The 27,633-nt window shown below is 45.7% G+C and overlaps 1 long non-coding RNA gene across 1 annotated transcript; it reads left to right on the forward strand.

The window, feature by feature from the left end:
• Positions 1 to 408: 408 nt before the first annotated feature.
• LOC122235819 lies at positions 409 to 26,899 on the forward strand. The gene is made up of 6 exons (XR_006213888.1): positions 409 to 556; positions 6,632 to 6,781; positions 19,438 to 19,520; positions 21,657 to 21,984; positions 22,544 to 22,638; positions 26,712 to 26,899. It is a non-coding gene; the product is annotated as an uncharacterized LOC122235819 (long non-coding RNA).
• Positions 26,900 to 27,633: the final 734 nt, after the last annotated feature.

Genomic DNA, 27,633 nt, shown 5'->3' on the forward strand with positions numbered 1-27,633 from the left:
AATGTCATTCTAATGTTAACAAATGTTCATAAAGTGGCTTTCCATGTGTGTTCCCCTCACAGCCCTGGTGATCTATATGCTGTGACATTGTGACAAGCTGGCTAATGTGACCGTCAGTGCTCTCCCAGCTCTTGGGGGGAGTTGGATTTGGGCACCTGAATGTCTTTTTTGCTTCATGGAGGATTACCTTGTCAGAAAGAGGTGGCTAGACCTCCAGGACCTGATAACCATAGCAACCATGCACGCCTGACCTTGTGGGTTCTTTAAGACACCTCCCCAGACCTTTCCAGACGGATCTTTTCAAGCTTTCCCCAAACTGTTAGTGGCATTCTTAGATGGGCTTAGCCCTAACATGCAGGGCACTTCAGGAGTATTGACCTGACTGTCTTTTCCAGGTACCTAAACAGCACTCCATGGGGAACAGGAGGAGCTGGAAAAATTGGGAAAGCGAGAAGAACAACACGAGCAGAATCTCGCCAAGGAAATAAAGCACCTGCTTTTGATCACTAAGAACAGAAGATAAAATGCTCACATTCGAGAATGCGATCAACTCACCGTAAGGAATTGCACTTAGAAGTTTCTTGGTGGGGGCGGGGTGGGTAGCAGGTATGTAGGTGAGTTGGAGGTAGTTTTCTAGAGAAGGCGGGTTTCCAGTAGAATTGGTGGAGGAGAAGAAAAGGGCAAAACACGGCTGTGAAAAAGGGAGGAGATGTTAGTAGTTCCCCCATAGGGGCTGTGTATTGTTTCAGGGGCACAGGTGGGGGCAGGTCCTCTGAGGCTGAACCAATGGAACAAGGCATTGGGGGCCATATGGCTGAGTCTTACAGGCTGGATCCATCATCATGAGTAGCCAGTTCCAGGGTGGGCAGACACTAAAACAATCAGGCTTCCCCACGTTGTGTCCTCCCTGAGTTTTCCAGCCTTTCTTCCCGCCATGCTCCCCCTTTCCCCGTTTCACCCTCTCCAGCAGCCTCTTCCTTGCATGTGGCTTCCAAAGCACCCGTGCCATCCCATCAATTGGTACCAGATTGAAATGAGGTTGAGACCAGATGTCGACATGCACTGAAGCTTAGAACACTATTGGGGCTCAGCCAAGTCAACTCGTTGTGGTTTCTTGACCGTTTCTCTGCTGACATATGGACATTTACCACAAATAGTGAATGTTTACACCAAAGAAGTGGAAGGATGTGCATTCTAGCTGACCTTCACTTCACCTCCCTCTGTCATCTTCTAGAAATAGGGCTTTATCGTTGGAGATGGAGTCAATGGGTTATGTCTCAAGTATGAAGACTACTTCACCACAGGGGGGTAAATAGTGATGTTTCCCATTGCAGTTATTATGGGATGGAAGGGGTAGAAATATGTAGTCTGATTTGCGCTATTTCTTCTTTGGGGGAGGCACACGCTGTATTAGGCCTACCTCACGTTGCATTTGGTGCTGGTTGGATGAGATCATGATCCTGTCCTCTGTAAATGGAAGGTGACTCGGATACTTTCTCATGGATCCTATGTAATTGTCCTGTAACTTACTGGGTGACTCTGAACTTGGGTTCCATTGGGTGAAGTTACTAGGTGACCTGGTTTCCTCAGCTCTCAAATGAGGGGAGTGGGGTTGGACCTTAGTTAGACTAGATGATAATTCATATCCCTTCCAGTTCAAATATTCTGTGACTTTCCTGGGTACTGGGCAAAGCTCAAGTTCTAATCACAGAAACACCTGTGAGCCCCTTCCACTGCAGACATTAGCTCCATCCTCTGTGGCTCTGGGTGAAAAGTGACACATTATCAGTAGGGACCATGGGCACATGTCCAGTTTCATACCTGGAAGGCACGAGGCCATGAAGTGTCCAGAACCCAGCACGAGAAGTAATAAAGAAGTTCTTTGAGAGCAGGGATGATTTACATCCGGTAAGATTAAGTGTGGCTCTGTCTCAAGGAAAACCTAAAATAACTGTTTTAAAGCAGTAGTTCTCAAAGTGTGGTTCCTGAACCAGCATCATCAGCATCACTTGAGAGCTTATTAGAAATGCAGATTCTTAGGCCTCAGTCATAACTGAAGAATCAGAAATTGGAGCCCAGCCATCTATGGTCTAATGAGCCCTCCGCATGATTCTGATGTATGTTAAAGTTTGAGAACCGCTGGTCTAAACCTACCAAGATTATTCTATTATGGAAAAAGAGGTCTGGCGGATGACCTCGTGGGCTGATAGAATGTCACCAGGAACCTAAACTGACCATCCACCTGTTTTACCAGACTTGGTTCCGAATGATTTTGGCTTGCCCTGAAAAATAAATTCCATTCTCAAAGCAAAAAGACCCAGTGGCGATTACAGGTACCCAATATAATTTGGTTCATTTGTTGAAAAGAATTCACAAATATGAATTCTAAAAATATTTTAAGCGATGGCACCATCATTGGGTTGTGCGCTTCCTCAGGTGAGGTGCCACTCACATGGATGTGTGTAGTCTTTGGTGTGTTTGTTTAAAAATTAACCTAATTAATTCATGGTCATACATCTTAACACGGTAACATTATAAGGCCATCATCTTTAATGCTTACTTCTTCATTTATTTTGAGAGAAAGAGAGAGCATGAGAGAGTGCTTGAGCGGGGCAGGGGCAGAGAGAGAGGGAGAGAAAGAATCCCAAGCAGGCTCCACGCTCAACATGGAGCCTGACATAGAGCTCCGTCTCACAACTGTGAGGCCATGGCCCGAGCCGAAATCAAGAGTCGGGCACTCAACTGACTGAGCCACCCAGGTGCCCCTCTAAGGCCATATCTTGCAGTCCTTTTGTAACCCTCTCATAACATACTTCTTTCTGGCCACTGAGTAAGCTTTCAATAAATAATGATTGAGTTAAATGGGTGACTTTATAGAGACCAAGGCAAGGCAAGATGAAATCAAGAATCAAACACTGATCTGGATAACTAAATCAGTGTAGACAGAAATGTAAGATGTTTCAGAATCTCAAACATTTGGTTCTCCATTGTAGATTTTTTCCTTTTTCAATAATAGTTTGGGTTATGTTGATTTGAACAGGGGACTGGGAGCTAGGACCCAAGTTAAAAGCTCTGCCTTCAGCATTGGGAAAGTCACTTACACTCATTTTGTATCCCATTTCTTTTCCCTATAGGCAAGGGTTTTTACAATTAAAAGAGTTGGACAAGAGCTAGTCCATGAATCTGTCTTCTGCTCCTGAGGGGATACGTATGCAGGGCCTCCCCGTAGAGAGAATGGCACATTCTCAGTGGCACCTTTAGGACACAGCAGATACCTACCGTCGACCCCCATTCCTTCAGATGTGACTATTTTCCATTGGTCTGTATGGATCTGCGGGTGGGAGAATTATGGGGTGACCTTGAAGACCGAATGACACAGTGTGTTCTCATTTCTAACCTATCTGAGAAACCTAGATGGTTTAGAAAATTGGAATAATTTCCTTTCATTTTCACAGAGAGCTGTGGTTTCTAAGAAAAAATATCAATGTTTTTGACCAATTCCTTCCATGAAGACTGGAAAAACCATGCCCTATCTGCTTAGCCCAGGCGCTGCGGGCCAGACAAGACAGTTGCCTGTTTACACGAGCAGAAAACAAAGCCGCTTCTAGATCAGGCTGTCTGACTGCTGCCGATCAGATCAGATCAGCAGCACTGAATGGGCTCCTCGCAGGGCCAGCTCCGGGTACCCCAGAAGACATGGGGCTGGCGGGGTCTACTCGCAGGTTCTCTGCCCAGCATTCATTCTGGCTTCTTCTTGACCAGCAGAACTCCTGCATCATTGAGGGCAGCAAGGTGTCCACTGAAAAGCGATGCTTTTTCAGCTTCCTTTTCTCCTTACTTGTATGTAGCCTTGTGACCGTGTTCTGGTCCTTGAAATCCAAATGGAGCCTTCACGTGGATCTCCAGGAAGGCTCTCTAAAGACTGCCGATTCAGCCCAGAGGTGTGCCTGTGTTATTATTGTTCTACTCTTTCTCCTCGCTGCTGCCCAGAATTGAAAGGTGACATCTGGAGCCTCAGCGGTCATGCTGGGCCGTAAGTGTAGAAGCCAGGCACTGAGGTTGGCAGAGCAGAAAGGCGGAGGGATTAGTCCCTGTTGACTTCGTGTCAATCATGGGTTGCCTCTCCAAAGACCTCTTTTATGTGGCAGAGTAACTTTTTTGTGTTTAGACCTCAGTCATTTTGGGCTTTCCATTATATGTGGTCGCATCTAATCCCAGCTGATACCGGTGGTCCCTGCTCTCACTTCATGCCTGTGGATGCTGTGGAGTCTGGCACATTCAGGTGCATGCATGTGGTCCCTACTGTGGAGTGTATCACTCTTCGGTCAGAGTCTTCGAGGATTGGAGTGAAGGACGAGGGGATGGCAGGGTATTTTCATGATTAGGGTACCAGGCTTCCCTAACTCCCATGAGAGGGTCACAGGATGTTAACGATGACCTGGTTTAGTTCCTACGTCACCGCCTGCCCTTCTACATTGTGGGCCCAGGTTCATTATCTGGTACGTGTGAGATGGAGATTTCAATCACCAGGGGTTTTGGGGACCTGGAAGGAAACCTTGGACCACCGAATCAACACCTCTGCTTGAAGCATGAAGTGGAGACGAGACTACATGGGTGATGGTCTCTCTGAAGTGATTCAATATGGTCTGGATTTCAGCCGCAGAATGCAGCCTGACGAACAAGGTTCAGGCTTGGCTCCTTGTATCTGAGTGTTCTCGTTGAGTATGCTCGGGAATTTTTGACTAGATAAACCAATCGCAACTGAAGTTGACCATGGATCCCAGCTCATAATTCCAATATATAATTTTTTGTAATGCTTATTTTTGAGAGAGTGAGAGATAGAGACCTAGCATGAGTGGGGGAGGGGCAGACACACACACACACACACACACACACACACACACACACACACACAGAATCCAAAGCAGGCTCCGGGCTCTGAGCTGTCAGCACAGAGCCTGACACAGGGCTCAAACTCACAAACCATGAGATCATGACCTGAGCCAAAGTTGGACGCTTACTGACTGAGCCACCCAGGTGCCTCAAGTTCTGTAGATTTTCACTCATGCACCGAGTCTTGCCAAATACCACCACTAACAGAACACAGAACAATCCCAACACCTCATGAATTTCCTTGTGCTACCTGGTAGTTTTTTAAAATACCTTTCCTGAGTTATAATCACATACCATACAGTCCACCCATTTAAAGTGTACAGTGTGATGGCTTTTCATATATTCACAGATAATGTGCAGCCTCCACCAGTAAATTTTAGAACATTTTCATCACCTCCAAGAGAAGCCCCTTACCCTTTAGCCATCCACTTATCTTTCCATCCTTGTCCCAGGCAACCACTAGTCTGCTTTCTGTCTCTATAGATTTGCCTGTTCCGGACATTTCCTATAAATGGAATTATGTAATATGTGGTCTTTTGTTATTGGCTTCTGTCTCTTAGCATACCATTTTCAAGGCTTCTCTGTGCTGTGGCATGTATCACTATTTCTTTCCTTTTCATGGTCCAGCGACATTCCATTGCATGAGATACCACACGTTCTTTAGTTAATGGACATTTGGATGGTTCCCACCTTTTAGCTATTGTGAACAGTGCTACTGTGAACACTTGTGTACAAGTTTTTGTTTGAACAACCTGTTTTCGGTGCTTTTGGGTATGGAAGTAGGAGCGGAATTGTTGGGTCACGTGTACTTTTATGTTGAAGTTTTTAAGGAATCACCAAATTGATTTCCCACACTGGCTTAGCTGTTTTATGTTCCCACCAGCAATATATGAGGGTTCTAATTTCTATGCATCTTTACTAACATTTGTAATTTTCTGTTTTTGCTTATAGCCATCATGGTGGGTGGAAAGTTACATGGTCGTTTTTTGGATTGTAATAGTCTAACACGCTGGGTGAAAAATGTAGACATTTTTGTCCTGTTTCTTTGCCTTCAGCCAATTGAAACTTAGCAAAACATAGACTTTCAGAATGAGAGATTTGTATAAAGGGGGAATTGGCAGAGCAAGTGAATCAAAAGGAATGGTCTATAAACACAATATAAGGAAGAGCCAAATGTTATATGAAAATCATGGGTCCAATATACACTTCAATCAATGCATATTATTTGTTCCTACCATGTGCCAGGCTCTGTGCTAGGCACTTGGGGCTTAAAACTTAAATAGGAACAGAGCCTTTAGAATGTTTGCTGTATGGAGCGGGTGCTCAGAGGAGGGGCCCTTCACACAGTCTAGGTATCAGGAAGGCTTCTTGGAGGCAGAGGGATGGAAAGTAAAGAAATTCTGATCAGAAAATAAGGGACACTAGAAGTATTTGAGAGGGAAAGAACTCATGCTGGAACATTTGGGAACTATCTTCCGGATGGCCTATTTTTTTTTTTTTTTTTTGCCTTTAGGCTAAAATCTTGATTAGCCTGATTTCTTTCATTTCCCAATCTGCAATTGGTGGATAGAATTCTTTCTTGAGGAAAATAAATCATAACTAAGACTTTTGTAAATATTGCTAGCTTTTGATTATTTGCACTAATTAAAGGGGAATGTATAATTCAGGATGGCAATGACGTAAACAGGGTTTATATTGACTTTGGAATATGTTTTTTGTTTTTTTCTGAAATTCCCAGATGTTGCTGTGTCGGATGTTCTCAGAACACACAGACCCGACTACGGCATGATGCCCTAGGAAGTGGGCTCTGTAGTGCTTCAGGATGATGCGTCGGCCTAAGCAGACAAATTTTCTTCAGACAGTGCTTATGGGGCACACCTTTCCTGCGGTGAGAATTCATTGTTTGGGCTTTAGGTTTTCTGTCTCCTGATTTATACTAAAAAGGAGGAATAATTCCAGAATTGTTTGCTCTATTTTAGAGGTGGCAAAAAATCCTCGGAGATCACCTGTGCTGCCCATTCTTTCTTGGTACCATAAATAAGACCTTTTTGCCAAATTCAGGGGAGGAAAAGAAATTCTTCTGATATGATCAAATTCTTTTGATGACACCCTGTGGCTTTTTAAATAAACACAAGTAACTTATTGATTCATGTCCCAAGTAGCGGCCTAGACATTGCCATAAAATATACACACATATACAATGGACCAGATTTTGGACGACTTGTTTCTGAAGGGTCGCCAATGGAGAACAGACTCTAATCCCAAATAAATAACATTGCCAATTGGTCAAAGTAAGAAATAGATTCACATATGTACAATAAAACCTGAAACTCATTTGGGCTACTTATGGAGAATTAGCAACAAGTCTTTCTTAAAATTTTTTTAATTAAAAAAGTTTTTTTTATTTAAAAACTTTTTTAATGTTTATTTTTGAGAAAGAGAGACAGAGCATGAGCAGGGGAAAGGCAAAGAGAGGGAGACACAGAATTGGAAGCAGGCTCCAGGCTCTGAGTTGTCAGCACGGAGCCTGATGTGGATTCGAACCCACAAACCGTGAGATCATGACCTGAGCCGAAGTTGGACACTTAACCAACTGGGCCACCCAGGCACCAGGGGCACCTTAGCCAGGGGCTAAGTTCATGGTCTTGTGGGTTCATGAGTTCAAGCCTGTGTTGGGCTCTGTGCTGACAGCTCAGAGCCTGGAGCCTGCTTCCAATTCTGTGTCTCCCTCTCTCTCTGCCCCTCCCCTGCTTGCTCTCTGTCTCACTCACTCTCTCAAAAATAATAAGCATTAAAAAAAATTAAAAAAATTGGAAAATAAAGATCCTTGAGTATCTGGTTTGAATGAATAATAAAAAGTAATTTGTAATTAGCACACCAGTTATATATTTGCTATCTATTGCTGCATAGCACATTATCCCAAAACTTAATGACTTAAAGTAACAATAAACATTTCTTATCTTATGTAGTTTCTGGAAATGGATTAGCTAGTGTTTCTGGCTCAGGTATTGTCATGAGACTGTAGTCAGGCTGTCAGCCGAGTCTGCAGTCATCTGGAGGTTTGACTGGGGCTGGAGGACCTGCTTCCAAGATGGCGCACCCACATCATTGGAAAACTGATTTCTCAGTCCCCTTTCTAGTGAAACTTGCTCAAAGCCTGCTTGAGTATTATCACAGCATGACAGCTAGCTTCTCCCAAAACAAGATCTGAGGGGGCAAGGCAGAAATAGCAACGTCTTTTATGACCTAGTGTAGGAAGTCACTTAAGCCATATTTTATTGACCACACCAAGACGCCCTGATACAGTGTGGCTAAGACTGCACAAGGGTGTGCATACCAGGAGGTACTGGAGGTACCAGGAGGCATCACTGGATGCCATCTTGGAGGCTGACCACCACGAGCTGTTAGTACATAATTGGAAATGAGTCACTCTAAAAGAGAATTGGATTAATTACTTTCCTATTCTGGCAATTAGCATCTGACTACTATAAAAAATTCCAAGTGGGTGAAGTCAAATTGTGAATTTGAGTGCTTTCAGGATGAGAGGTTTATGATCAACATCAAGATAAGTCATTAGCTCAGGGTCATAGAAGACCATCTATAGTTAGCTGGATTCTACTCTTTGCCGTTGTGAGTACAGAGCCCTTGGGTATTGGTACCCTACCCAGATTCTTCAATGGTGATTTCATGCCACCTCTTGTGTCATCTTCATCATGAAGCTACTCAGCTGGCTTGGTTCTGGTGGTAGCTTCCAACCATTTCTGTCTCTACTGAGGACGTTCCCTCACATTGCACACTCTCATGGGCAACTCTCAGATTATATACATCTCCCAGACCACTAGGTGCTAGCCCATTTTGTTTTCTTTTAAATTCAAGAAACGTATTAGAATACCAGTAAATGAGAGGGTGGGTTATGCTAGGGATAAACTCAACCCTGTTCTGATTTATATGAATCAGAAAAGCATGTGTATAAACACATAAGGCATTTACAAACATTAGCACATTGACTATTACTAGGAACAAGTGTCTCTTAACACATTAGTGTGTTCACCCTGAGATTGAGGGCCTCAGAAAGGACACTGGCATGGCGAGTTCAAATCCGAAACCCAGACTGGCCTGTTAGTTCTTCCATGTTTCCTGGTAGGCTGGGAAGCATCTGCCACTAATTATAGGGTAAACTGAGTGAGCGTGTCTGTGTGACTGGTCCCTGCCCATTTAAACAGACTTCGCTTCCACCAGCAAATGGGCCCTGAGAAGTATTTAAAGGAGAGGCGTGGACATTGGCTTCAAACGGCCAGAAGTTTTTCAGACTGACTCCTGTCTTCCCATGTCAACTCACTGTTTTTGTCTTTATCTCCCTTTTTCTCCAACCCTATTTTCTTTGTACCTTGGCTCTGATATCCACCAGGTCCCCGTGCTCCAATGATGGGTGTAGACGTGTTTGTTGAATTCACTCTCTGGATCTGAGCAACCTTGGCTGCGCTATGTTGAAGCGCTTCGCCCCTGCCACCATCCCCTGGTGTGAGTCTGTCCCTACTCCCTTTGAGCCCCAGTGGCCACCGGTAGGGATCACACCTGTTATTGTACACAAATGCATCACTGCCCCCCGGGGCAAACAAGTCAATGACCATTAGATAGGATTATTACCATCATTGTAATTCATCAAATGAATTTTCATTTATTGTGGTTCACTTCAAATTCAGACATTTGTTCTTAGAAAGGCTTTTCTATTACTTTCTTAATAAATGAGTATTTATGTGGTGAGTTTTCTTCCACTTAACACATGAGAAAACCAAGGTTGAGAAAAAGTAAGCCACATAGCCACTAAGTTATGGGGAGAGGATTAGAATCTCAGCCTTCCAATATTTGGTCTAAAATGATTTTTTTAAGTTTATTTATTTTAAGAGACAGAGAGAGAGAGTGAAAGAGAGCACACAGGAGTGGGGGAGCGGCAGAGAGAGAGAGAGAGAGAGAGAGAGAGAGAGAGAGAGAGAGAACCAAGCAGGCTCCACAATGTTAGCGCAGAGCCTCACATGGGGCTCAATCTCACGAACCATGAGATTATGACCTGAGCCGAAATCAAGAGTTGGACGCTTAACTGACTGAGCCACCCAGGTGCCCCTGGACTTTGTTTTTAAAAGAAAATGTGCAGTGACTTTCACCATTTGATGTAATAATTGTCTCCCAGCATTAGAGAATTAAATTCAACTTAGTTAAGTTGAATAGAAGGGTAGTGGCAAGGGGCACCTGGCTGGCTCAGTCAGGAGAGCATGAGACTTGATCTCAGGGTTGTGAGTTCAAGCCCCATGTTGGACATGGAGGCTACTTTATTTTATTTTTATTAAAAAAATTTTTTTTTACATTTATTTATTTTTGAGAGACAGAGACAGAGCATGAGCAAGGGAGGGGCAGAGAGAGAGAGAGACAGAATCCGAAGCAGGCTCCAGGCTCTGAGCTGTCAGCACAGAGCCCGACGCAGGGCTCGAACTCACAGACCGCGAGATCATGACCTGAGCCGAAGTCGGCCGCTTAACTGACTGAGCCACCCAGGCGCCCCCCCCGGAGCCTACTTTAAAAAAAGCACAAACTAAAAGTTAGAAGGGCAGTGGCAAAAGTGTCAGAATGATGGGGGTTTGGGAAGAAGTGCATTTGTAGTTCTTCATCTTTGCACTTTGGTATAGATAGCGAAGAGCCCACCTGCTAAAAATGTTCTTAATTTTTAAGTACTTGTTGCAAAGCTACTGGGGGTAAGGCATTTACCTTGATATGAGGGACCCTGTAGGTCCATATTTTGGGGAATATTATAACCGGAAGTACTTGAAGTGTCCTTTGAGGGCTATTCTAATAAGTTCTCTGTGAGACATTTTTGTGTCTTGCGTGGGGATGTTGTGGAGAACCTGGTCGGCCACATGATGCTGTGTTCCTTCGTAACGATGGAGAGATCTTTTGGATCTCAGCATGTGCAAGAGCTGCTCAGAAACCCTAAGTCTCAAAACCTACTGCATTTCCTTCTTTGAGTTTGTCTTCTAGCTTGTGTTTCTGTGTGCTAACTTTGCCCCAGCGTTATCTTTGAGCGTTGCTCAATTTTATCTTTGCCTTGATTTTCCTCCCTTTTTGTGTATAGTATCCTGTGGTCCTGCATAGCCCTGACGCGATTCTGAATGTGAATGCGTGTCTGCGTTAACTTGGACAGATATAATAATTTTACAAACATCTGTGGAGGAAGGTTGGTTATTTATTTATTTATTTAGAGAGTACGCGTGCACGAGTGCGAGAGGGGGAGGGGGAAAGGCAGCGAGGGAGAGAGAGAAAATTTTAAGCAGGCTCCACGCTCAGCACAGAGCCAGTCCAGGGCTCGATCCCACGACCCTGGGGTCATGACCTAAGCCGAAGTCAAGAGCCAGCCAGCCAGCCTGAGCCACCCAGGCGCCCCTGGAGGAAGTTTTAACAAACAGATGAGATTCATTTTGGTTTAGTAATACTCATTGCTTAGAAACAATGTGTTATCAACAAAGGAGGGAGTAGAGATGGAAGAAATAAGAGGGCATAGGCTGTCGGGTCATTTTCTACAGGCTGCCTGTCCAGTCAGTGGCCCAGAGAGGCTCCCTGAGAAGGCTGTGTGACTTTGCTTCTGGAAGCCCTTCAGGACAGCACAGTGCTATCTGAGAAACTGTCAGGGCCACCCAGAAGACTGGCTGGTTGATTGATCTCATGGGATTACTTAGTATGATGCTTTCATTGAACTTTTTTTCTGTACTGGAAGAGTATATGGGGAAGAAGAAAGGGTTCCAGCAAGAGTTTTCTCTGGGGGCCAAAAACATAACCAGTGGTTCTCAATGTGTGGTCCAGCATCATCGCCATCATGTGCTAGAAATGTAAGTCTTCAGGCCTCACCCAGAGCTACTGAATCAGAAATTCTGAATGTGTGGCCTAGAAATCTGTATTGTAACAAGCCCTCCAGCTGATTCTTCATGCTCGGGTGTGAGAGCTGCGGGCATTTAGAAGTCAAGAGCATGAGCTCTGGACTCTGACCTCCTTTGCTAGAATCCTGGCACCACCCCTTATTTAAGCTGTGCGACTCTGGGAGCATTGCTAGATCTCTCTGTGCTTTAGTTTTCCCATCTGTAAGTATCTGGAGAGAATTATAGTACCACCTTCAGAAAGTTGTAATAAGGATTAGATTTGTGAATATACTCAAGAGTAGTACCTGGCACATAATAGCAGCTCAGTAAATGTTAGCCATTATTATCAGCGGACTTCTTGTCATGGAAAAGTGGGAGAGGGTTTCTCGCTCTAGCCTCTCTCCGTAAGAACCCGCGAAGCTCATGCAGCCTTCTGTGAGGAACAGCTACAGGCTGGAATTGCTAGGATAGTGCAGAACACGAGATGCTCAAAGCCCCGTCTGCGCATATCATGTATGTTGCCTTAGAGATTGCCCTGAGTTGTGAGAAACTCAGTTTCCTTCTCAGCATTGGTAAGATCCGTTTCTGACCTGGGGGACAGAGAATTGATTCCTCGATTTTGGGCGAAACCCCAAGTGTCTGAGGGATCACAAAGGTGTTGCAGAATTCACCAAAAAAGTCTGAAAGTAATATCACCTAAAATTAACTTTAAATATCTTAAAAGAAGTTCTAGTTTGCCCAGATATTCGAAAACTGTGCCTTAGGGGGTGGTGGGGAATGGGGGAATCTAGAAAGAACCAAATGGCTATTGGACGTGGTAACCTCTCTCCAAAGCCTAGGGATCACCGTTGCAATGTTTAAATGGATTATTTTCAAAAGTTGCTACAGACACACTCATCAACACGGCCTCAAGACCCACTTTCCAGTTGCGATAGGGTGGCATTGTGATTTCCCTTCTCCCAAGGTTTGAAATTTTTCCAAGATGATGTGCAGCTTGGCTGAATTAAATCCTTGTCAATAAGATGAAATACACCAGATCAATTGGGGGTTTTCTTTTGGCAGCCCCCACAGCCAAGCCGGCTCATCTGTACGGCGGATCCACTCAATCATGCAATAGTAGTTGCTGACATGACCAGAAAGAGTGATTTGTTGGGGAAAAATGGTTGGAATTGGAAAGGGCTGGGATTAAACGCAGGAGCTCAGAGGTTCCATGCTGTGCCTGAGCAGCCCAGGGGCTCCGGCGGCCTCTTTGTCTAGTCCCGGCGGAGTCACTAAATGGAAGGAGAGGACACGGGCCAAGCTGGGTCAAGGTCTTTGGATGAATGTGCACGGGTAGCCCTGGAGTGTCTTGGAGATTCTAGCCACCCCCCCCCCCCATCTCTCTCTCTCTCTCTCTCATTCTCTCGTTCTCATGTTCCAGACCTGAGAACCTGTTGAGGCCAAAGAGAATGAATTCTGAGGTCCAGTCCTAGGTCCAAGAGCCAGAAAGCAGAGCTCAGGGGTCTGGTTGTGTAGACAACAGCCAAGTGCTTTTCTTATCTCAGTACATTCTTCTCCTAGCCCACCCCTCCCCCTCACCATCTCTCCTCATCAAACTTCCCAGTGAATTAGGCTGTTGCTTTGACAACAGCTGGGAAGGGGGGTGGGGGGGATGGCGAAGTGGAGGACTGGAAAGTTCCACGTCACTCTGTGGCAGAACTGCTGATGAGACCCAGGAAGGAGCACAGAATGAGATGTTAGCTTGAGGATTGCAAACATTGGCAACGCAGGATGATTTACCCCGGGCTGGAGAGGCTTCTCTTGTTCCTTCGCCTGCCCCCCCAGGAAGCCTCTAGGACTCTGAAAATAATGGATTTATCTCATGGGAGAGAGCTGGTGTCTTGCCAAGAGAAAAGCATCCTGATAGCAACAGGTCGAAGCCTCACGTTGTGGCAGGATTTATGATGGGGGTTTATCAGCCAGAGAGAGAGGCAGTGTGGGGAGGCCTGGGCGGTATCTCTCCCCACAGGAATGTTCTGCATGATCCCTTTACTACATGAAAAATGAAGTGTGGTGGGCTAGTGGGGAGACCTCGTAAAGCTCGGGTGATCACACAGACTTGGATACAGAGCCTGGCTTCAGAGCATAAGAAATACCCAGGCTATACCAGTGAAAGGGTGTGGACATAAATAATGGGCAACTCCCATAAAAAAGGTCAAACGTCTGACTTCAAATAACATGCTTTTTCTTCCTGAGCCGAGTTGCCGAGAGTTGAATGAGGGTCAGATTTGCATCCACATCTCTCCCTAGCTCAGCTCTTGGCTTGCCTCGTTTTCTCCCCAGGGTGTATTAAAAACAGAGCTGCTTCACGTGAATGTGATGGTTCCCATTCGGAACCCTGCCTCGGCTTTGGTTTTTCTCTATCATCCTGAAGGGGGAAATGTCCCCCACAGCTTCCAGGTCACCTGCGAGCTATTTGGGTTTGGAAATGAAATGAGACCCTTGGAAAGCGTGCCTCTTTACTCATACTTCGCTGATGTTAGTAAGACTCGGTCATTCTCCAGCCCCGGGTCAGGGGTCAGGCAGCCATAAACCTGCCCGCGGAATTTCTTTCGGGCAGAATTACTTTTTCTTTCTCTCTTCTTTTGCTGTGGAAGGAAAGGATTTTGGAAAAAACGGTTTGCTTTTGCTCTGTGGTTTTTGTTTTTTGTTTTTTGTTTTTCTGTTTTGGTGGCTCCTTAGAGCTAATCTTCTGGCCTGACAAAGCACCTGAAAATACATGTGTAAACAGTGATGGCCTATCTGCTTGACCCACCCCTGCCCCGGCCCCCACCCCTGCTTCTTTGAGTCTTAGACTCAGCAGCTGGAATCCTTAACTCCCAGGGAGAGACCTAGCCTTAACCTTAGGCTTTGAAGTTGATTTTATTCCTGGCCGAGGGTTGTAAGGAGACCCAGGGCAGGAGCGGACTGAGGTGGAAGTGAGTTTCCCTCGCTGCTGTCTGACCGGTGCCTTCAGTCCCCAGCTGGGCCCTGGTCCTCATGGTCTGTTCCAGCCTTCCTGCTGTTTGTCCTCTGTGGCACTGGCCCTTCTGGCCATCACCTGTCCCTCCCTTGGTTTCCAGGCAACCACTCGTTTCCTGGTTCTTCTCCTACCTCTCCCAGAAAATTCACCGCCTCCTTGGCATGCTCTCCTCTGCTCCCCCCCCACCCCCCACCCCCCACCCCGAAACGTTGACATTCCTTAGGGCTCTACCATTTGTCATTTTCTCCTCTCTGAGTAACCTTATTTACACCTGTGACTTTAATCACCAAGTCTGGGCTACTGGTTCCCAACCATGGAGACTAAGCTCCAGGCGTGTTTCCAGAACTTTCTGGCCACATCGACTTGCAATGACCCGTAGTAGCTGAAACTTACACATTCCAATATGACCTCATTTTCTTCCCCCTCAAGGAAAACTTCTTGTAGTCTTGTTTTTGATAGATGGTTTTCCATCCATCCAGTCCCTCGAGTAAAAAAATCGTGAGTGCTCCTTGACTCCCGCCGCCCCCATCCCCCATGTTCAAACACTCACATGTCCTGATGTTTGCAGTTCAGAAATTTTTCTGGAGCCCTGCCTCTCATTTCTGTTTTCCATATTTACTGCTATTGCTTTGGTCTAAACCCTCACCCTCCTTCCCCTGTAAACATATAACATTATAATTCTTGAACAACCGTAAGCTCAACAAATATTGGTCGAAAGGATGGATAACCTCTCTAGACCTCGGCAGACTGCTGTGAGGGTTATAGGAGATGCTTTACGAAAAGCCTCCTTAGCACAATGATTGGCTCACAGTAGATGCTCAGGGAACATCAGTTGTTATATGTTATATACGGGAGCTGTTTGAAAGTGTGGACCTTGGACCCAGGCTGCCTGGTCTCGGACTCTGGTTCCATCCTGTTTTCACTTGTCGTATACACGATGTCCGTGTCTCCATTTTTTTTCATCTGTAAGATGAGATGATGATCATACAGCTGTTGGGATTACATTATTTAATTTATGTAAAGCTTTTAGAATAGTGCCTAGCATATGATAAATGCCCAATATGTCAGTCCTTACTGTCATTATTTTTGTTAGTCTCCTGCTTCCTGGGTTTCATAGTCAACATGCTGGGCTCTGTTAGAGGAAATGTGTGTTCTCTGAGCTCTCATGTGTGGCACCCTAAAATTACATTGGGGAAAAATCATCACCTCATTTTCACCGAGTATCATGTCTGTCTCCTGTGGACTTGATAAATACTGAATCACAGTCTTTTTTGCCGCATTTTATAATCGTTCTTTGGGGTGAGCAGCTGTCCTGGTTTTCCTGGGATGAGAGGTTTTCCAGGATGGGGGACTTTTGGTGTAAAACTAGGATAGTCCTGGGCAAACCAGGACAGCTGGTCATCTTGCCCTTTATCTTCAGTACCCTGAGCTCTTCTGAAGCTCAGCTTCTAAACATGCTTCCCCAAGCATATTTCAGAGGCAAAACCAAAATGCGTAAGTCAAGGTGACGGGCTTGCATATCACATTGGGAAAATAATCCGGGAGCCCTCACATGCCATCTTCTGTTCTTCTCCACCGAAATGTCACATTCTGGGAATTTCTGGGACAAACCAAGGCTGGTTTTTTTTTTTTTTTTTACTGGTGAGAAGAATGACTTCTCATTTCTGGCTCTGTCCTTAAACACTGCAGCTCTCTTTAGCTGAGTCTCTGCGCTGACGAGCAAACCGAGATCCCCTTTCTCATCCGCCAGGCCTTCTCTGCACACGGGCTGCAGGGCCGCAGGATCCTGGTGGCAGCTGACCAGCTGTGAGCCCAGCCATTGCAGAGAAGGTGGCTGCTGCTCCCTACCAGCTAATAAGCAGCTTCCCTCTGCTTCACTCCTGAGGCCTCTCCTCCTGTTGTTTCTAAATTGCAGAGTCTCTCTTTCCCTATTGGCACCAGACTTCTCTTCATAGAAAAGAAATCAATGCACATCATTTCCCAGCCCAAATCTGTTGGTTCTGGAGGCCCATAGCATTGGAGCCAAATCCTTGGCTCGCTCTTGGGCTCCTTCACGGTCTGGCCTCCAACGATCTCTACAAAGCCTTCTTGGCTGACTTCTGCTTTCATTATCCAGAGGTCACCACTGTTCCTCAAAGATCACCATGTCTTTGGATTAATCTACTCAGGCTGCTGTAATGAAATACCATCGACTGGGTGGCTTAAGCAACATTTACTTCTCATACTTCTGGAGCCTGGAAATCCAAGATTGAGATTCCAGCCAGTTTGGTTTCTGGGGAGGGTGCGCTTCCTGGCCTGTGACAGCCGCCTTCTCAAGCTGTGTTCTCATAGGGCAGAGAGAGAGAGAGAGAGAGAGAGAGAGAGAGAGAGAGAGAGAACTGGTGTCTCTTCCTTTCTTCGAAGAGCACTAATCCCATCACAAGGGCTCCACCTACATGACCTCATCTAAGCCTAATTGTCGCCAAAAAGTCTCACCTCCAAATACTACCACATGGAAGGTAGGGCTTCAACGTTTGAATTTGGGGGGAAACAGTTCAGTCCCTGACACCTTTTAATTAACTCCGGCTTCTGCACATGCTATTTTCTCTGTCTTGCATGCCCTTTCCCTTTGCCAGACAGATTCCTACTCATCTCTTAAAACCCACATAAGAGCTTCCACTCCCTGTGAAGCCTGCCTTGGCTCCCCTCTGGGTGCCTGTAGCATTTTGTCCAGTGCTTAGAGAAGTTGCCACTTTGTACGAGAACACGTTTACATGTCCGTCACTCCCTGGAGTCTTAGAGAGTCTTGAGGGACTGCACTTCTGGAGTATTCTTCTCAGAAAACCCGGTGCCTAGCACAGGTGTGGTTTGGTCATCGAACGACTGGATGAGAGTGCCAGCCAATCTGTAGCCATGACAGCAGCAGTTAACCTTGACCGGGAGCACTTCCTGGGTGCCGAGGTGCTCTGTGCAGTGCTTTGCAGGTCCCACCTTGGTCCTTGAAGGAAAGCGGTGTTGCTATCCCCACTTGACGTGAAGGCCATTGCTAATTTGGTTAGCAGCTGGAGTCCATCTTTGCTCCATTCACGCAGAAGGAACTTCAGACATGTCATCAACAGATGCTTTTTTTATTGTCATTATTATTCATTTTGAGAGACAGAGAGCAAGTGGGGGAGGGGCAGAGAGAGAGGGAGACGGGATCCCAGGCAGACTTTTCGATGTCAGTGCAGAGCCCGACGCGGGGCTTGAACTCACAAACCGCAAGCTCATGACCTGAGCCGAAATCAGTTAATCAGGGCTCTTAACTGACTAAGACACACAGGCGTCCCCAACAGAATGTTTTTTAAAAGCTTTAAAATACTACATAACCTTTCTCAAGACATTCTAACATATTGAAAGCTCTCATGTATTAAGAATTGATGTGCTAATCACAAGTTCAATGTGGCTCCTAAGGCAGCCTCCAAAAAATGATTATATGACATTTCCTTGACATGATGTCACTTTTAGTTTGTATCTGGAAGTTATAAGACTGGTTTTCTTTTAAAATATCCTTAGCTAGTTGGTGGGAATGCAAACTGGTGCAGCCACTCTGGAGAACAGTATGGAGGTTCCTCAAAAAATTAAAAATAGAAGTACCTTACAACCCAGTAATTATACTGTTAGGTATTTATCCAGAGGATACAAAAATGCTGATTTGAAGGTGCATGTGCTATATTGTTTATAGCAGCCCTATCAATAATAGCCAAATTATGGAAAGAGCCCAAATGTCTATCAACCAATGGATGGATAAAGGAGATGTGGTATATATACACAATGGAATATTACTTGGTGATCAAAAAGAATGAAATCTTGCCATTTGCAACAACTTGGAAGGAACTAGAGTGTATTATGCTAAGTGAAATTAGAGAAAGACAAGTGTCATATGATTTCACTCATGTGCAATTTAAGAAACCCAACAGATGAACATAGGGGAAGGGAAGGAAAAATAAAAGAAAAACAGAGAGGGAGGCAAACCATAAGAGACTCTTAAATACAGAGAACAAACTGGGGGTTGCCAGAGGGGAGGTGGGTGGGGGACGGGCTAAATGGGTGATGGGCATTCAGGAGGGCCCTTGTTGGGATGAGCACTGGGTGTCATATGTAAGTGATGAATCATTGGGCTCTGCTCCTGAAACCAATACTATACTGTATATCAACTAACTTGAATAAAAAAAAAATATATATATATGTATAAAAAATTAAAATTTCAGAAAAAAAACATCCTTAGTTAGGATGTTTCATAGAGCCACATTGGCCTTGACCTTGCTGGCCTGAGTCAGGCCTATGTGCCATTTGAGGCCATGTCTCTCACTTGCTTTCCAGGTAATTTCTGCGTTCGCTTTAGCGGATGCCTCCACTTTGTGCCACGTACCTGCTTTGGTGTATAATTGGAAGGGAAAAAATTGTTCGGTGAAAAAAAAATTAAGTCAATGCACAGAATAAGGCCCTGAGAACATTTCTGTTAGGTGGACAGACCTCATTATAGCTGCATCATTCTAGATGCCGATAAAGGATACTAAAAGCAACCATAATTTCTTGGCTCCTTTTTGTGTTTCAACATTTTACACTGCCTTAATCTTCACATGTGTCCTACAAAGTAAGTGGACTTTTTCCATTTTACAGAGGAAGAAACTGAGGACCAGAAAGTTGCATAACTTGTTCAAGGTCTCCCTTGAGAGAACAGAGGACTTGGGAGCTGAGCCAAGGTTAGTCTTACGTCAGATCGCACGCTCTTCACCTGCGAGCTACACCGTCAGGTGATGCCAATAACACAGTGTCCGCAGACACCCCACATTCTAATCTAGAGTGTGACATCACCAGCCTGTGTTCCCCAAATGTGACCTAGTGCCCATTCCTGGCCTCAGTATTTCTAGGTGGCATGACACATCCTGTGTCACCCGAGCGGCCGATGCTGGAAATAATCCTTGCTCACTCTTCTGTAGGGTTGGAGATTCCTTTGGACATTTTCCCCGGGCAGAGGAGGGGTGGGGCCAGGGTAAGGATATAGTGGATGACAGCTGGCATAGAAGCTTGATAGCAGGGACACGAGCTGACTTGCTTAGTGAGACGCGTTTAAATCTGTCCCTGACCTTTCCCCAGGCGTCATGCCTCCATCTTGTTTCTACTTCTGGTGCGAAGGATCTGGTGAAACGTAATGATGAATAATTCCAAAACCCAAGAAATGTTCTTATTAAGTAGGATTTTTGTCTTGAAAACGGGGCATCTGTGGGCAAGTACAAACTCATCAGGCGACTCCCAAATAAAGACCTGGGTGGCCCTCCTCATTCTTTCCCACGCTGAGAAAATTTTGGTGGTGGAAACTGCAAATTTGCAAAGCTGTAGCAACTTGAAAATAGTTCTCCGGGCTGTAAAATTTACCCCACTAAAACCAATCTAATTTCTTGAGCCAAAGATCAAACTTTTGCCAGATGTGGTTTTTCCATTGTCATTTCAGCCTTCAGGTGGCAAAGCAATGCTTGATGAGTTTTAATATATGGAAGCTATGTCTCCATGGGCAAAGAGGTGTAGGTCAGAGCAGTTAACTGGACAACTCAGTCTACAACCTGGATTTGACGGACCAGTGTCTAGACGTAACTACATTTGTCCTGGTTTTAATTCTGTAGTTTACCGGTGTCCAGAAGTTTGGTTTGCTCCACAACGTCTACTTAACGACTTGCTTTTGGAATCTGGCCCTGAATGAGTGCTTCCTTGGATTCCTCCCCCCACCCCGCCCCCTTCCTTGGGTTTGTTCTCCACAGCTGGAATCAAGGACTAGACAGTGTGAAATGAAGGGCTGGGGCCATCCACTGTGGGCTTCCAGGATGGCTCCCTGGCAGCGGGAGCGCAGTGACCCTGGAAGGCTGATGTGGACTCAGTTCTCCTGATGTAACATGGCTGGCAAAACTCCAGCTCTGGAATGTTAGCATATTCTTCCACGCTGGTGGTTCAGCCGGCACATGGGAAATTGGACTCGGGTGGGGCCGTCTGGCAACAAATCCAAACCAAAATGGGAATCAGTCCTTTAAGGCCAACCGTGAAAATGTACGTGGGCCCACAGCCCGAAGGCCCGAGGGGCACTGGGAAGGGCGGAGGTGGAATCAAGAACACTTTTAGTGACGTGCTGCAAACACCCCTTACCCAACCTGGCAGGTCTTTGTGTGTGCTGAGATCGGGCTATGGGAAGGGCCACTGAACATCTTCTCAGGCCAGGGAAAAATGGCAGAGGCACAGCATGTGGGGGAAGCTATTTTCAAAGATGTTTTAGATTTTTTGTTGTTGTTGCTCGATTGAGAGCTCTATTCATTTTGGAAAAAAAGAAATGGTAGCCTTCGTAGGAGGCAAAGTAGCTAGCCTCGAGCGGGCTTCTGGGATGTCTCCATCGTGGATTACTCACCTCTTCTAATTGCTCAGGAGAAGGCTGGGGCCGGAGGGGGAGCCTCAGGAACATCCACTGCAGGGCTTCTCAACCTGGTCCCGCACTGGAATCCCTTGGGGAATATTCTAGAAATACTGATGCCTGGGCTGCATTCCAAGCACATCAAATCAGAATGTCTGGGGTCCCCACTCGGACATCCACATGTTCTGATATGGCATTCTGTGGTGCGGCCGAGGTTGAGAAGCACCAAGCTAGGCGAATCTGACATGTGAAGAAATGAACTGTCCAGAGAAGACTCTTACTGAGCCCTCTTGTGCCACGTTACGTTGCTTCTCTTTACTGTAGTTTGGCCATAAATTAAAAGCACACTTCAAGGTGTAAGTTTACGAAGTAGCTTTAAGAAATGAGTTCCTTTGAAGGCAAACAGGGATTTAATCACCGGTAATACACTGATGCTTTTTTACAGGAACGTCTGGCCGGCATGAGCTTATTGTGTCTGGGGCCAGCTGAGCTGAACGTGGGCTCCTTTGTGGCTTCCCCATCGCTGGCCAGCAGGCTGGCCTTCTGTTTCTCCTCCGGAAAACCTTGCACACTCCTTTGATTCATGGTGTTAATGGAAAACCTGTAGCTGGTGGTCCGTACATCTGCTGGAGAAACATTTTTCACAGAACTCACCTCATCTGGGGACCATGTGTCCAGGAGAGTTACCGGTTTTTGGCAAAGGGCACATCCAGACCCATGTGCCAGCGTTACCCTCTGGGACATCTGGTTACCAACTAATGACAGGCAGCCAGGTACGCTTACTGGTTTGCTTTGGTTTGGTCTTGTCCTGTCCAGCAACCCCCCACCCCCCCGCCCCATATTTGCCACATTGCAGCTAAAAATTCTTAGCTAGACTTACCAACAATGCCATTTAATCACATTTAGACCAGATTTCAAGGTGTTGCTGGTCTCTATACAAAAACATTTGAATTTCTTCTTGTGTTAAAAGAATGACATGATCTATGATGTAATTTCTAAGGTGTTTAAAAAAATTGCTTGGTCTAGACTAATGGTCTTTAACTCTGGCCACTTTAGACTCACCTGGGGTATTAAAAAACACTACTGTCTCCTGGGACCCACCTCATAGATTCTGAAGCTGTCGGTCTGGGGTGGGGCCATGGGGTGGGACCAAAGCGTGAACACTTCTGAATCTCCTCACTGAGTCTAGCTTGCAGTCTGGGCTGACACTAAAACAGGGCCCCGAGCTCTGGATTCTTCACTGTGACCTTGGTGCTATTTGCAATTTCATTCATTTTATTTATTCAATGAATTTATGTTTAAGAGGGAAATTTTTTTGAAATACTTCCCTAGGTATCCTTTCCTCCAGTCGTACATGCAGTCTTTTCTTCACCTTTGCAACCTCATTATGGCTAAAGCAGACATTTATCACCCCTGGGAAGGAGAAGGTAGGTACTGCGAAGAAAGGTGATTTGCAACCTTAGATGCCCTTTAGAGCCACTTGGGAAGCTTTAAAAAATTGGCAGTGCCTGGGATCCACTCCAGACTAATTAAATCAGAATGTGGGGGATGGGTCCAGGGATTACTATAAAAGTACTCCAGGCATAATACTTTTTTGTTATGTGTCCAAGGTGGAGACCGATGATTCTAGTAAGAAATGGATGGCTTACCAACTTACAATGAAATTCTGTTTTTTTAATGGTATTTATTCGGCACTGTTGTTTAAAAAATTATTTTAGAGGGAGAGAGAGAGAAAGTGAGTGGGGGAGAGCAGGAGAAGGAGAGAGAGAGAGAGAGAGAGAGAGAGAGAGAGAGAGAGAGAGAAGAGAAAAATCAAGAGTCAGATGCTCAACCGACTGAACCACCCAGGTGCCCCTACAATGAGATTCTTATTTCTTAAAATCTTGTGTATTCGAACCCGAAGTTTTGAGATTTAAGGGAAATTATCTACTGACCTGTAATTGGAAAAGATGGAGGTTAGTTTTGTTATTGGTGATAGGACTTGATGATTTACCTTCATAAATATTTATTGAATAACTAGTATATGCAAGGAAACTGTGATTAGAAACACCTGGGAACTTTTGGTTTGTTTACTTTGGGTCAGGAAGGAGACCAGCGTGGATATATGGGTCTGGGTCCCAGCAGGAAAGACAAGGCACGCTCGCACTTGATAAGTATATAGGATTTAACAAAGGGACTGTTTATCATGATACAAGCAGGGTTTAGGGAAACCGATAGGGAGGGGTGCAGCTCGTAGGAATGGCGAGTCACAGGGGGAGCCATGAACAACCCCAGGCCTGAGGGGCCAGGCAGACTAGCTGTGTTAGGAGGGCACCTGACAGAAGCCACAAGCTTCTTGAGAAGGACACAGCATTGCCCAGGGACCCTTTCTGTATAAGATCATTCTAGTTGAGTTCCTGTCTCACCCAGCCCAGAGAACTAAGTCATTCACAACCGGTCCTAGAGGTGAGCAGGTATAAGTGACAGAGTCTATCTTTTGAAGGTGGGCAAATGAGAGGGAAGGAGTAGGTAGCCCCTGATTCTGGCTTGGGAAACTGGTAATCCCGCAGTTTAATAACCACTGCCCCGTCTCGTGGGACTCTGCCTTGGAGGCTCACCGGGGCTGGAGAGTCTCACAGCAGCACAGAAGACGTCAGCCTGCCATTCATTCATTTATACCTTTACTCGTTCTGTGAAATCGAGAAATACTTCCTGAGTGGCTCCCAAGTGCCAGGCACGGTTCTCGCAACAGGAGCTAGAGCGTCGATAGAGAAGCAGTAGAGGAGACCGCGTCTGATGCAGCTGGCTCCGAACAAAAATATTCACACCTGTCAGGGGATCGTGTAGAAAAGCGTCGGCAGTCACTGCCTTAAATCCATTTCTTTTTTAAAAGTTTTTTAATTTAGTTTGAAAGAGATAGAGTGTGTGAGCAGGGGAGAGGCAGAGAGAGAGGGAGAGAGAGGATCCCAAGCAGGCTCCACGCCGTCAGCACAGAGTCCGATGTGGGGCTTGAACTCACAAACCTGAGATCGTGACCTGAGCCGAAACCAAGAGTCGGATGCTTAACCGACTGAGCCACCCAGGCGCCCCTAAAATTCATTTCTTAAAAGGTGCTTTCTGAACTTACATTTGGCATTATGCTTTGAATTCATGGTAAAACCTCCATGAAGAGAAGACACTTGGTGTGGAATCGCACTGCTAAATAAGAAGCTGGCTTTGGCACGAACTAGCCACATAGCATCCTACCGTTGTTCTGGAAATCTCTATTCTCAGTTTCTTAGATGTAGGGATGTGACTTGGGCACTGGGGGTGGGTGGGGGCTGGGAAATGGCCCTGAAGAAATTTAGGGGAGAAAAGAAGCCTTTCCTTGTAGCTGGAGATGGTCTCCATAATAAGGGAGAGAGTTTCATTCATTCATTCATTCATTCATTCATTCACAGACACATTTGTTGGAGGACTGTCATGTGAGGACACAGGGTTGGGTGGCAGGGATCCCCAAATAATGACAGCATCCTTGTCCTCAAGGCGCTGGTGGTTTCCTGGTGATTCAAGTGAGCACGTCACTGTTTACCTGGAGTTTGGTGGGGTTATCCTTGAGGAATCTCTTGAAAATGGTTCATTTGATAAAGGATTTGACCACCTGCCAAATGCTAGCCTGAGTATTTGTGACTTGTGTGCTCTGTGTGTGCACACATGTGCTGGCCTGCACATATGTCCTTCATCTAGAAAGAATTCTCTACTGGGATGAAGTGAGGAGGAAGGACAGAGAAGCACGAAATTTTTCCTTAATGTTTTTCTGGTGAGAAAGTAAGCAGGAACCTAACGCAGCACAGGCTGTGAAGGTAGGAAAATTCTGGTCTACACAATCTTCTCTCTTTTGACTCAGAACCAGGTGATGTCAGCAGGCTGTTGGGGTTTCGGGACCAGTCCTAGGGTCCAGTGAAATGGCTCCACTTTATGATCCCTTAGAACAGGGGCCCGTTTTCATGTGAATTCTGCAACGTCTTTGCTGGCAGGTGGAGCGGGGCGGGCGGCAGGCGGTGGGGGGGGGCTTCAAACAAATGGACTTAGCATCTAGGGTTTCTCGTTAGGTTGGCCTCCCTTTGCTAATATCTGGGACTTTTGCCAACGTCTTTGAACACCAAAGGTGAAATCAAAGCCCAGAAGGTGACACGTGTCCGAGAACAGGAGGAAGCCCATTATGTTAATGTGTTCCTCTGTGTCTCTGTCATCATGTACGCGCTTCTGTCCTGACTTTGAGTAGGCGACCTTTAGCTGAGATGTGAGGGTCTGTCCTTCTCATGTCCGACAGCGATGGAGATTTGTTCCATATGGAGCAACAGTTAGGCTAGTTGTCCAGTGCTAGTGTCTGTGAGTGAGGAATGTCACCAAGGGAGACCGGGATGGAGTAACTCACCGCTGCTCGACCTCGCTGAGAGCCCGAGACCCAACTGGGTCCCAGGAGGACTTGTACAGGAGAGGACTGAGGGGTTTATTTAGGGACGTCACAGACATGCCTTTTGCAGAAACGGGAAAGGAGCAAGGATAGATCCCCTGATAACCCGGGGGTTTGGTGCTTTCTCAGTTCCGGAGGACACAAGGGTAACTCATTGTGGGTGGATGCCACCTGGATGCACTAAATTTCCTTATGGATGTGCCCGGGGTGACTTTGGGGTGTTCATGTGGCCCCACAGGCCGGGGTGGGGGGAGCAGTGGCCGCCCCTTGCATCTCTAACCCTGCTGCTGTCAAGGTTCTGCCCTCATTTGCTTCTGATGTGTATCCTGAACTTCAGGTGACCTATATTTAGATTATGTAAAAAGGGTGGAAAGCAAGTGGCCTTTTTGCTCTAAGGTCAGAGTTCGGCTGTGCTTGATAATGCCGCTTTGATCTCCAGGACCCTGCCTGTCGAGATCTATGGTGTCTGTCAACTAACCTCGCCCCGCACTTGACCTTTTGCTTGCCTGGGCCTGTAGTTACTGCCAAGACTCTAATCCCTCAGCATTGTCACTTCTGGCAAAAAAAAAAAAAAAAAAGTCCCAAAAGCCCGAGATTCAGACATTCCAGATTCTGCCCTGGCCCCTTAAAAATACATTTAATGAAGACTTTTTTGAAATAAAAAAACCAAGAGGGTGAAGGAGTGGTTTTAAGAGGAAACTTCAAACAAACTGTACAGCCAATGATGCAGAGCTCAGTAACAGTAGTTGGCTTGGCCAGAGTCCTGTAGAAGGCCCTCGGAATCCTAAGAGCTGGCCGGAATGGAGACATTTGCTGCGGCTCCCTGTTTGGGAGCAGGTGACCCCCCACCCACCAAAGACAGATGCTTATCTCCTGTCCTTTTGAGAATTTCTCCCCGTGCTTTCCTTTGAGTTGCTCATTTTGATATTTTGTCATGCAGGCAGCTGAAAAGTACTTCCTTACGTCCAGCTGGAATCTTTGCTACTTAATTTAAAAATCAATTTTCCATCCCTTGTCAATTTCAGTTACTTATTATTATTATTATTTTGTATGGGTCCTTTCCAGATGTGCACGTGGTTTCCACAGTGTGGTGAACCAACTTGGACCCGATACCCTCAGAGGTCTGACTGCCGCACGGCACGTCAGGACCGTTGGCCCAGGACTCAGGAGGAGTCTGGTCGTCTGCCTGCCTAGAACCTATTGCTTGACCTTGGATAAGTCGCTTTCCCTGTCCAGGCATTGTGTCCCTCCGCTCTAAGGTAAGGGAATCCAATCACATCATCTCTAAGATTTCTTTCAGTTTTGATGCTTGTATGATTTTGCTAAGAGCACTGTATTGAAACAACGAATCTGCTTAACATGTAATAGATACACGATAAATATTTGTCAAGCAGAATTCAATCATAGGGATTTCCACTGAAGGCTTCTTTCAGCACTGGCTGGCTAAACCTTGGAACCGATGTCCTCAGTCCCTTCCGGGAGTGATCTATCTCTATCTCGTGTGGAAGCAGGAACCAGATGGCAGTGGTGAAGACCTTTCTTCACAAGGTGCATCAGGCGCCTGGTACAGGAGTAGGCAGGACTCTCCAGCTCCACAGACAACCTGTTTCTAGTCACTTCTCCTCCATCATAGCCAATTCATTAAAATGCCTCTGTGATTCCAGAAAGAAGGCAAGTGTCCATGAGGAAGAGGTTATAAATACATCCAATTATAAATATATCCCATTAAAAATAGATATCAACAAGCAGCTCCAGACAGCATTGGGCTTGGCAAACTTAGCCAAGGAGAAAAAAGGAGGCTAATATCCCGAAAAGGAGGCTAAAATCCAGTTGTCCGTTGAGCGACATGGCTTTGAACTGCGCGGGTCCACGTAGTATGTGGATTTGTCTTGATAAATACAACACAGTGCTGTGAATGTGCTTTTTATTATGATTTTCTTAATTATATTTTCTTTTTTCTGTCTTCTAAGAATACAGCATATAATAT

This window comes from Panthera tigris, chromosome F3 (genome assembly GCF_018350195.1).
Source record: "Panthera tigris isolate Pti1 chromosome F3, P.tigris_Pti1_mat1.1, whole genome shotgun sequence".
In the NCBI taxonomy this organism is placed as follows: Eukaryota; Metazoa; Chordata; class Mammalia; order Carnivora; family Felidae; genus Panthera; species Panthera tigris.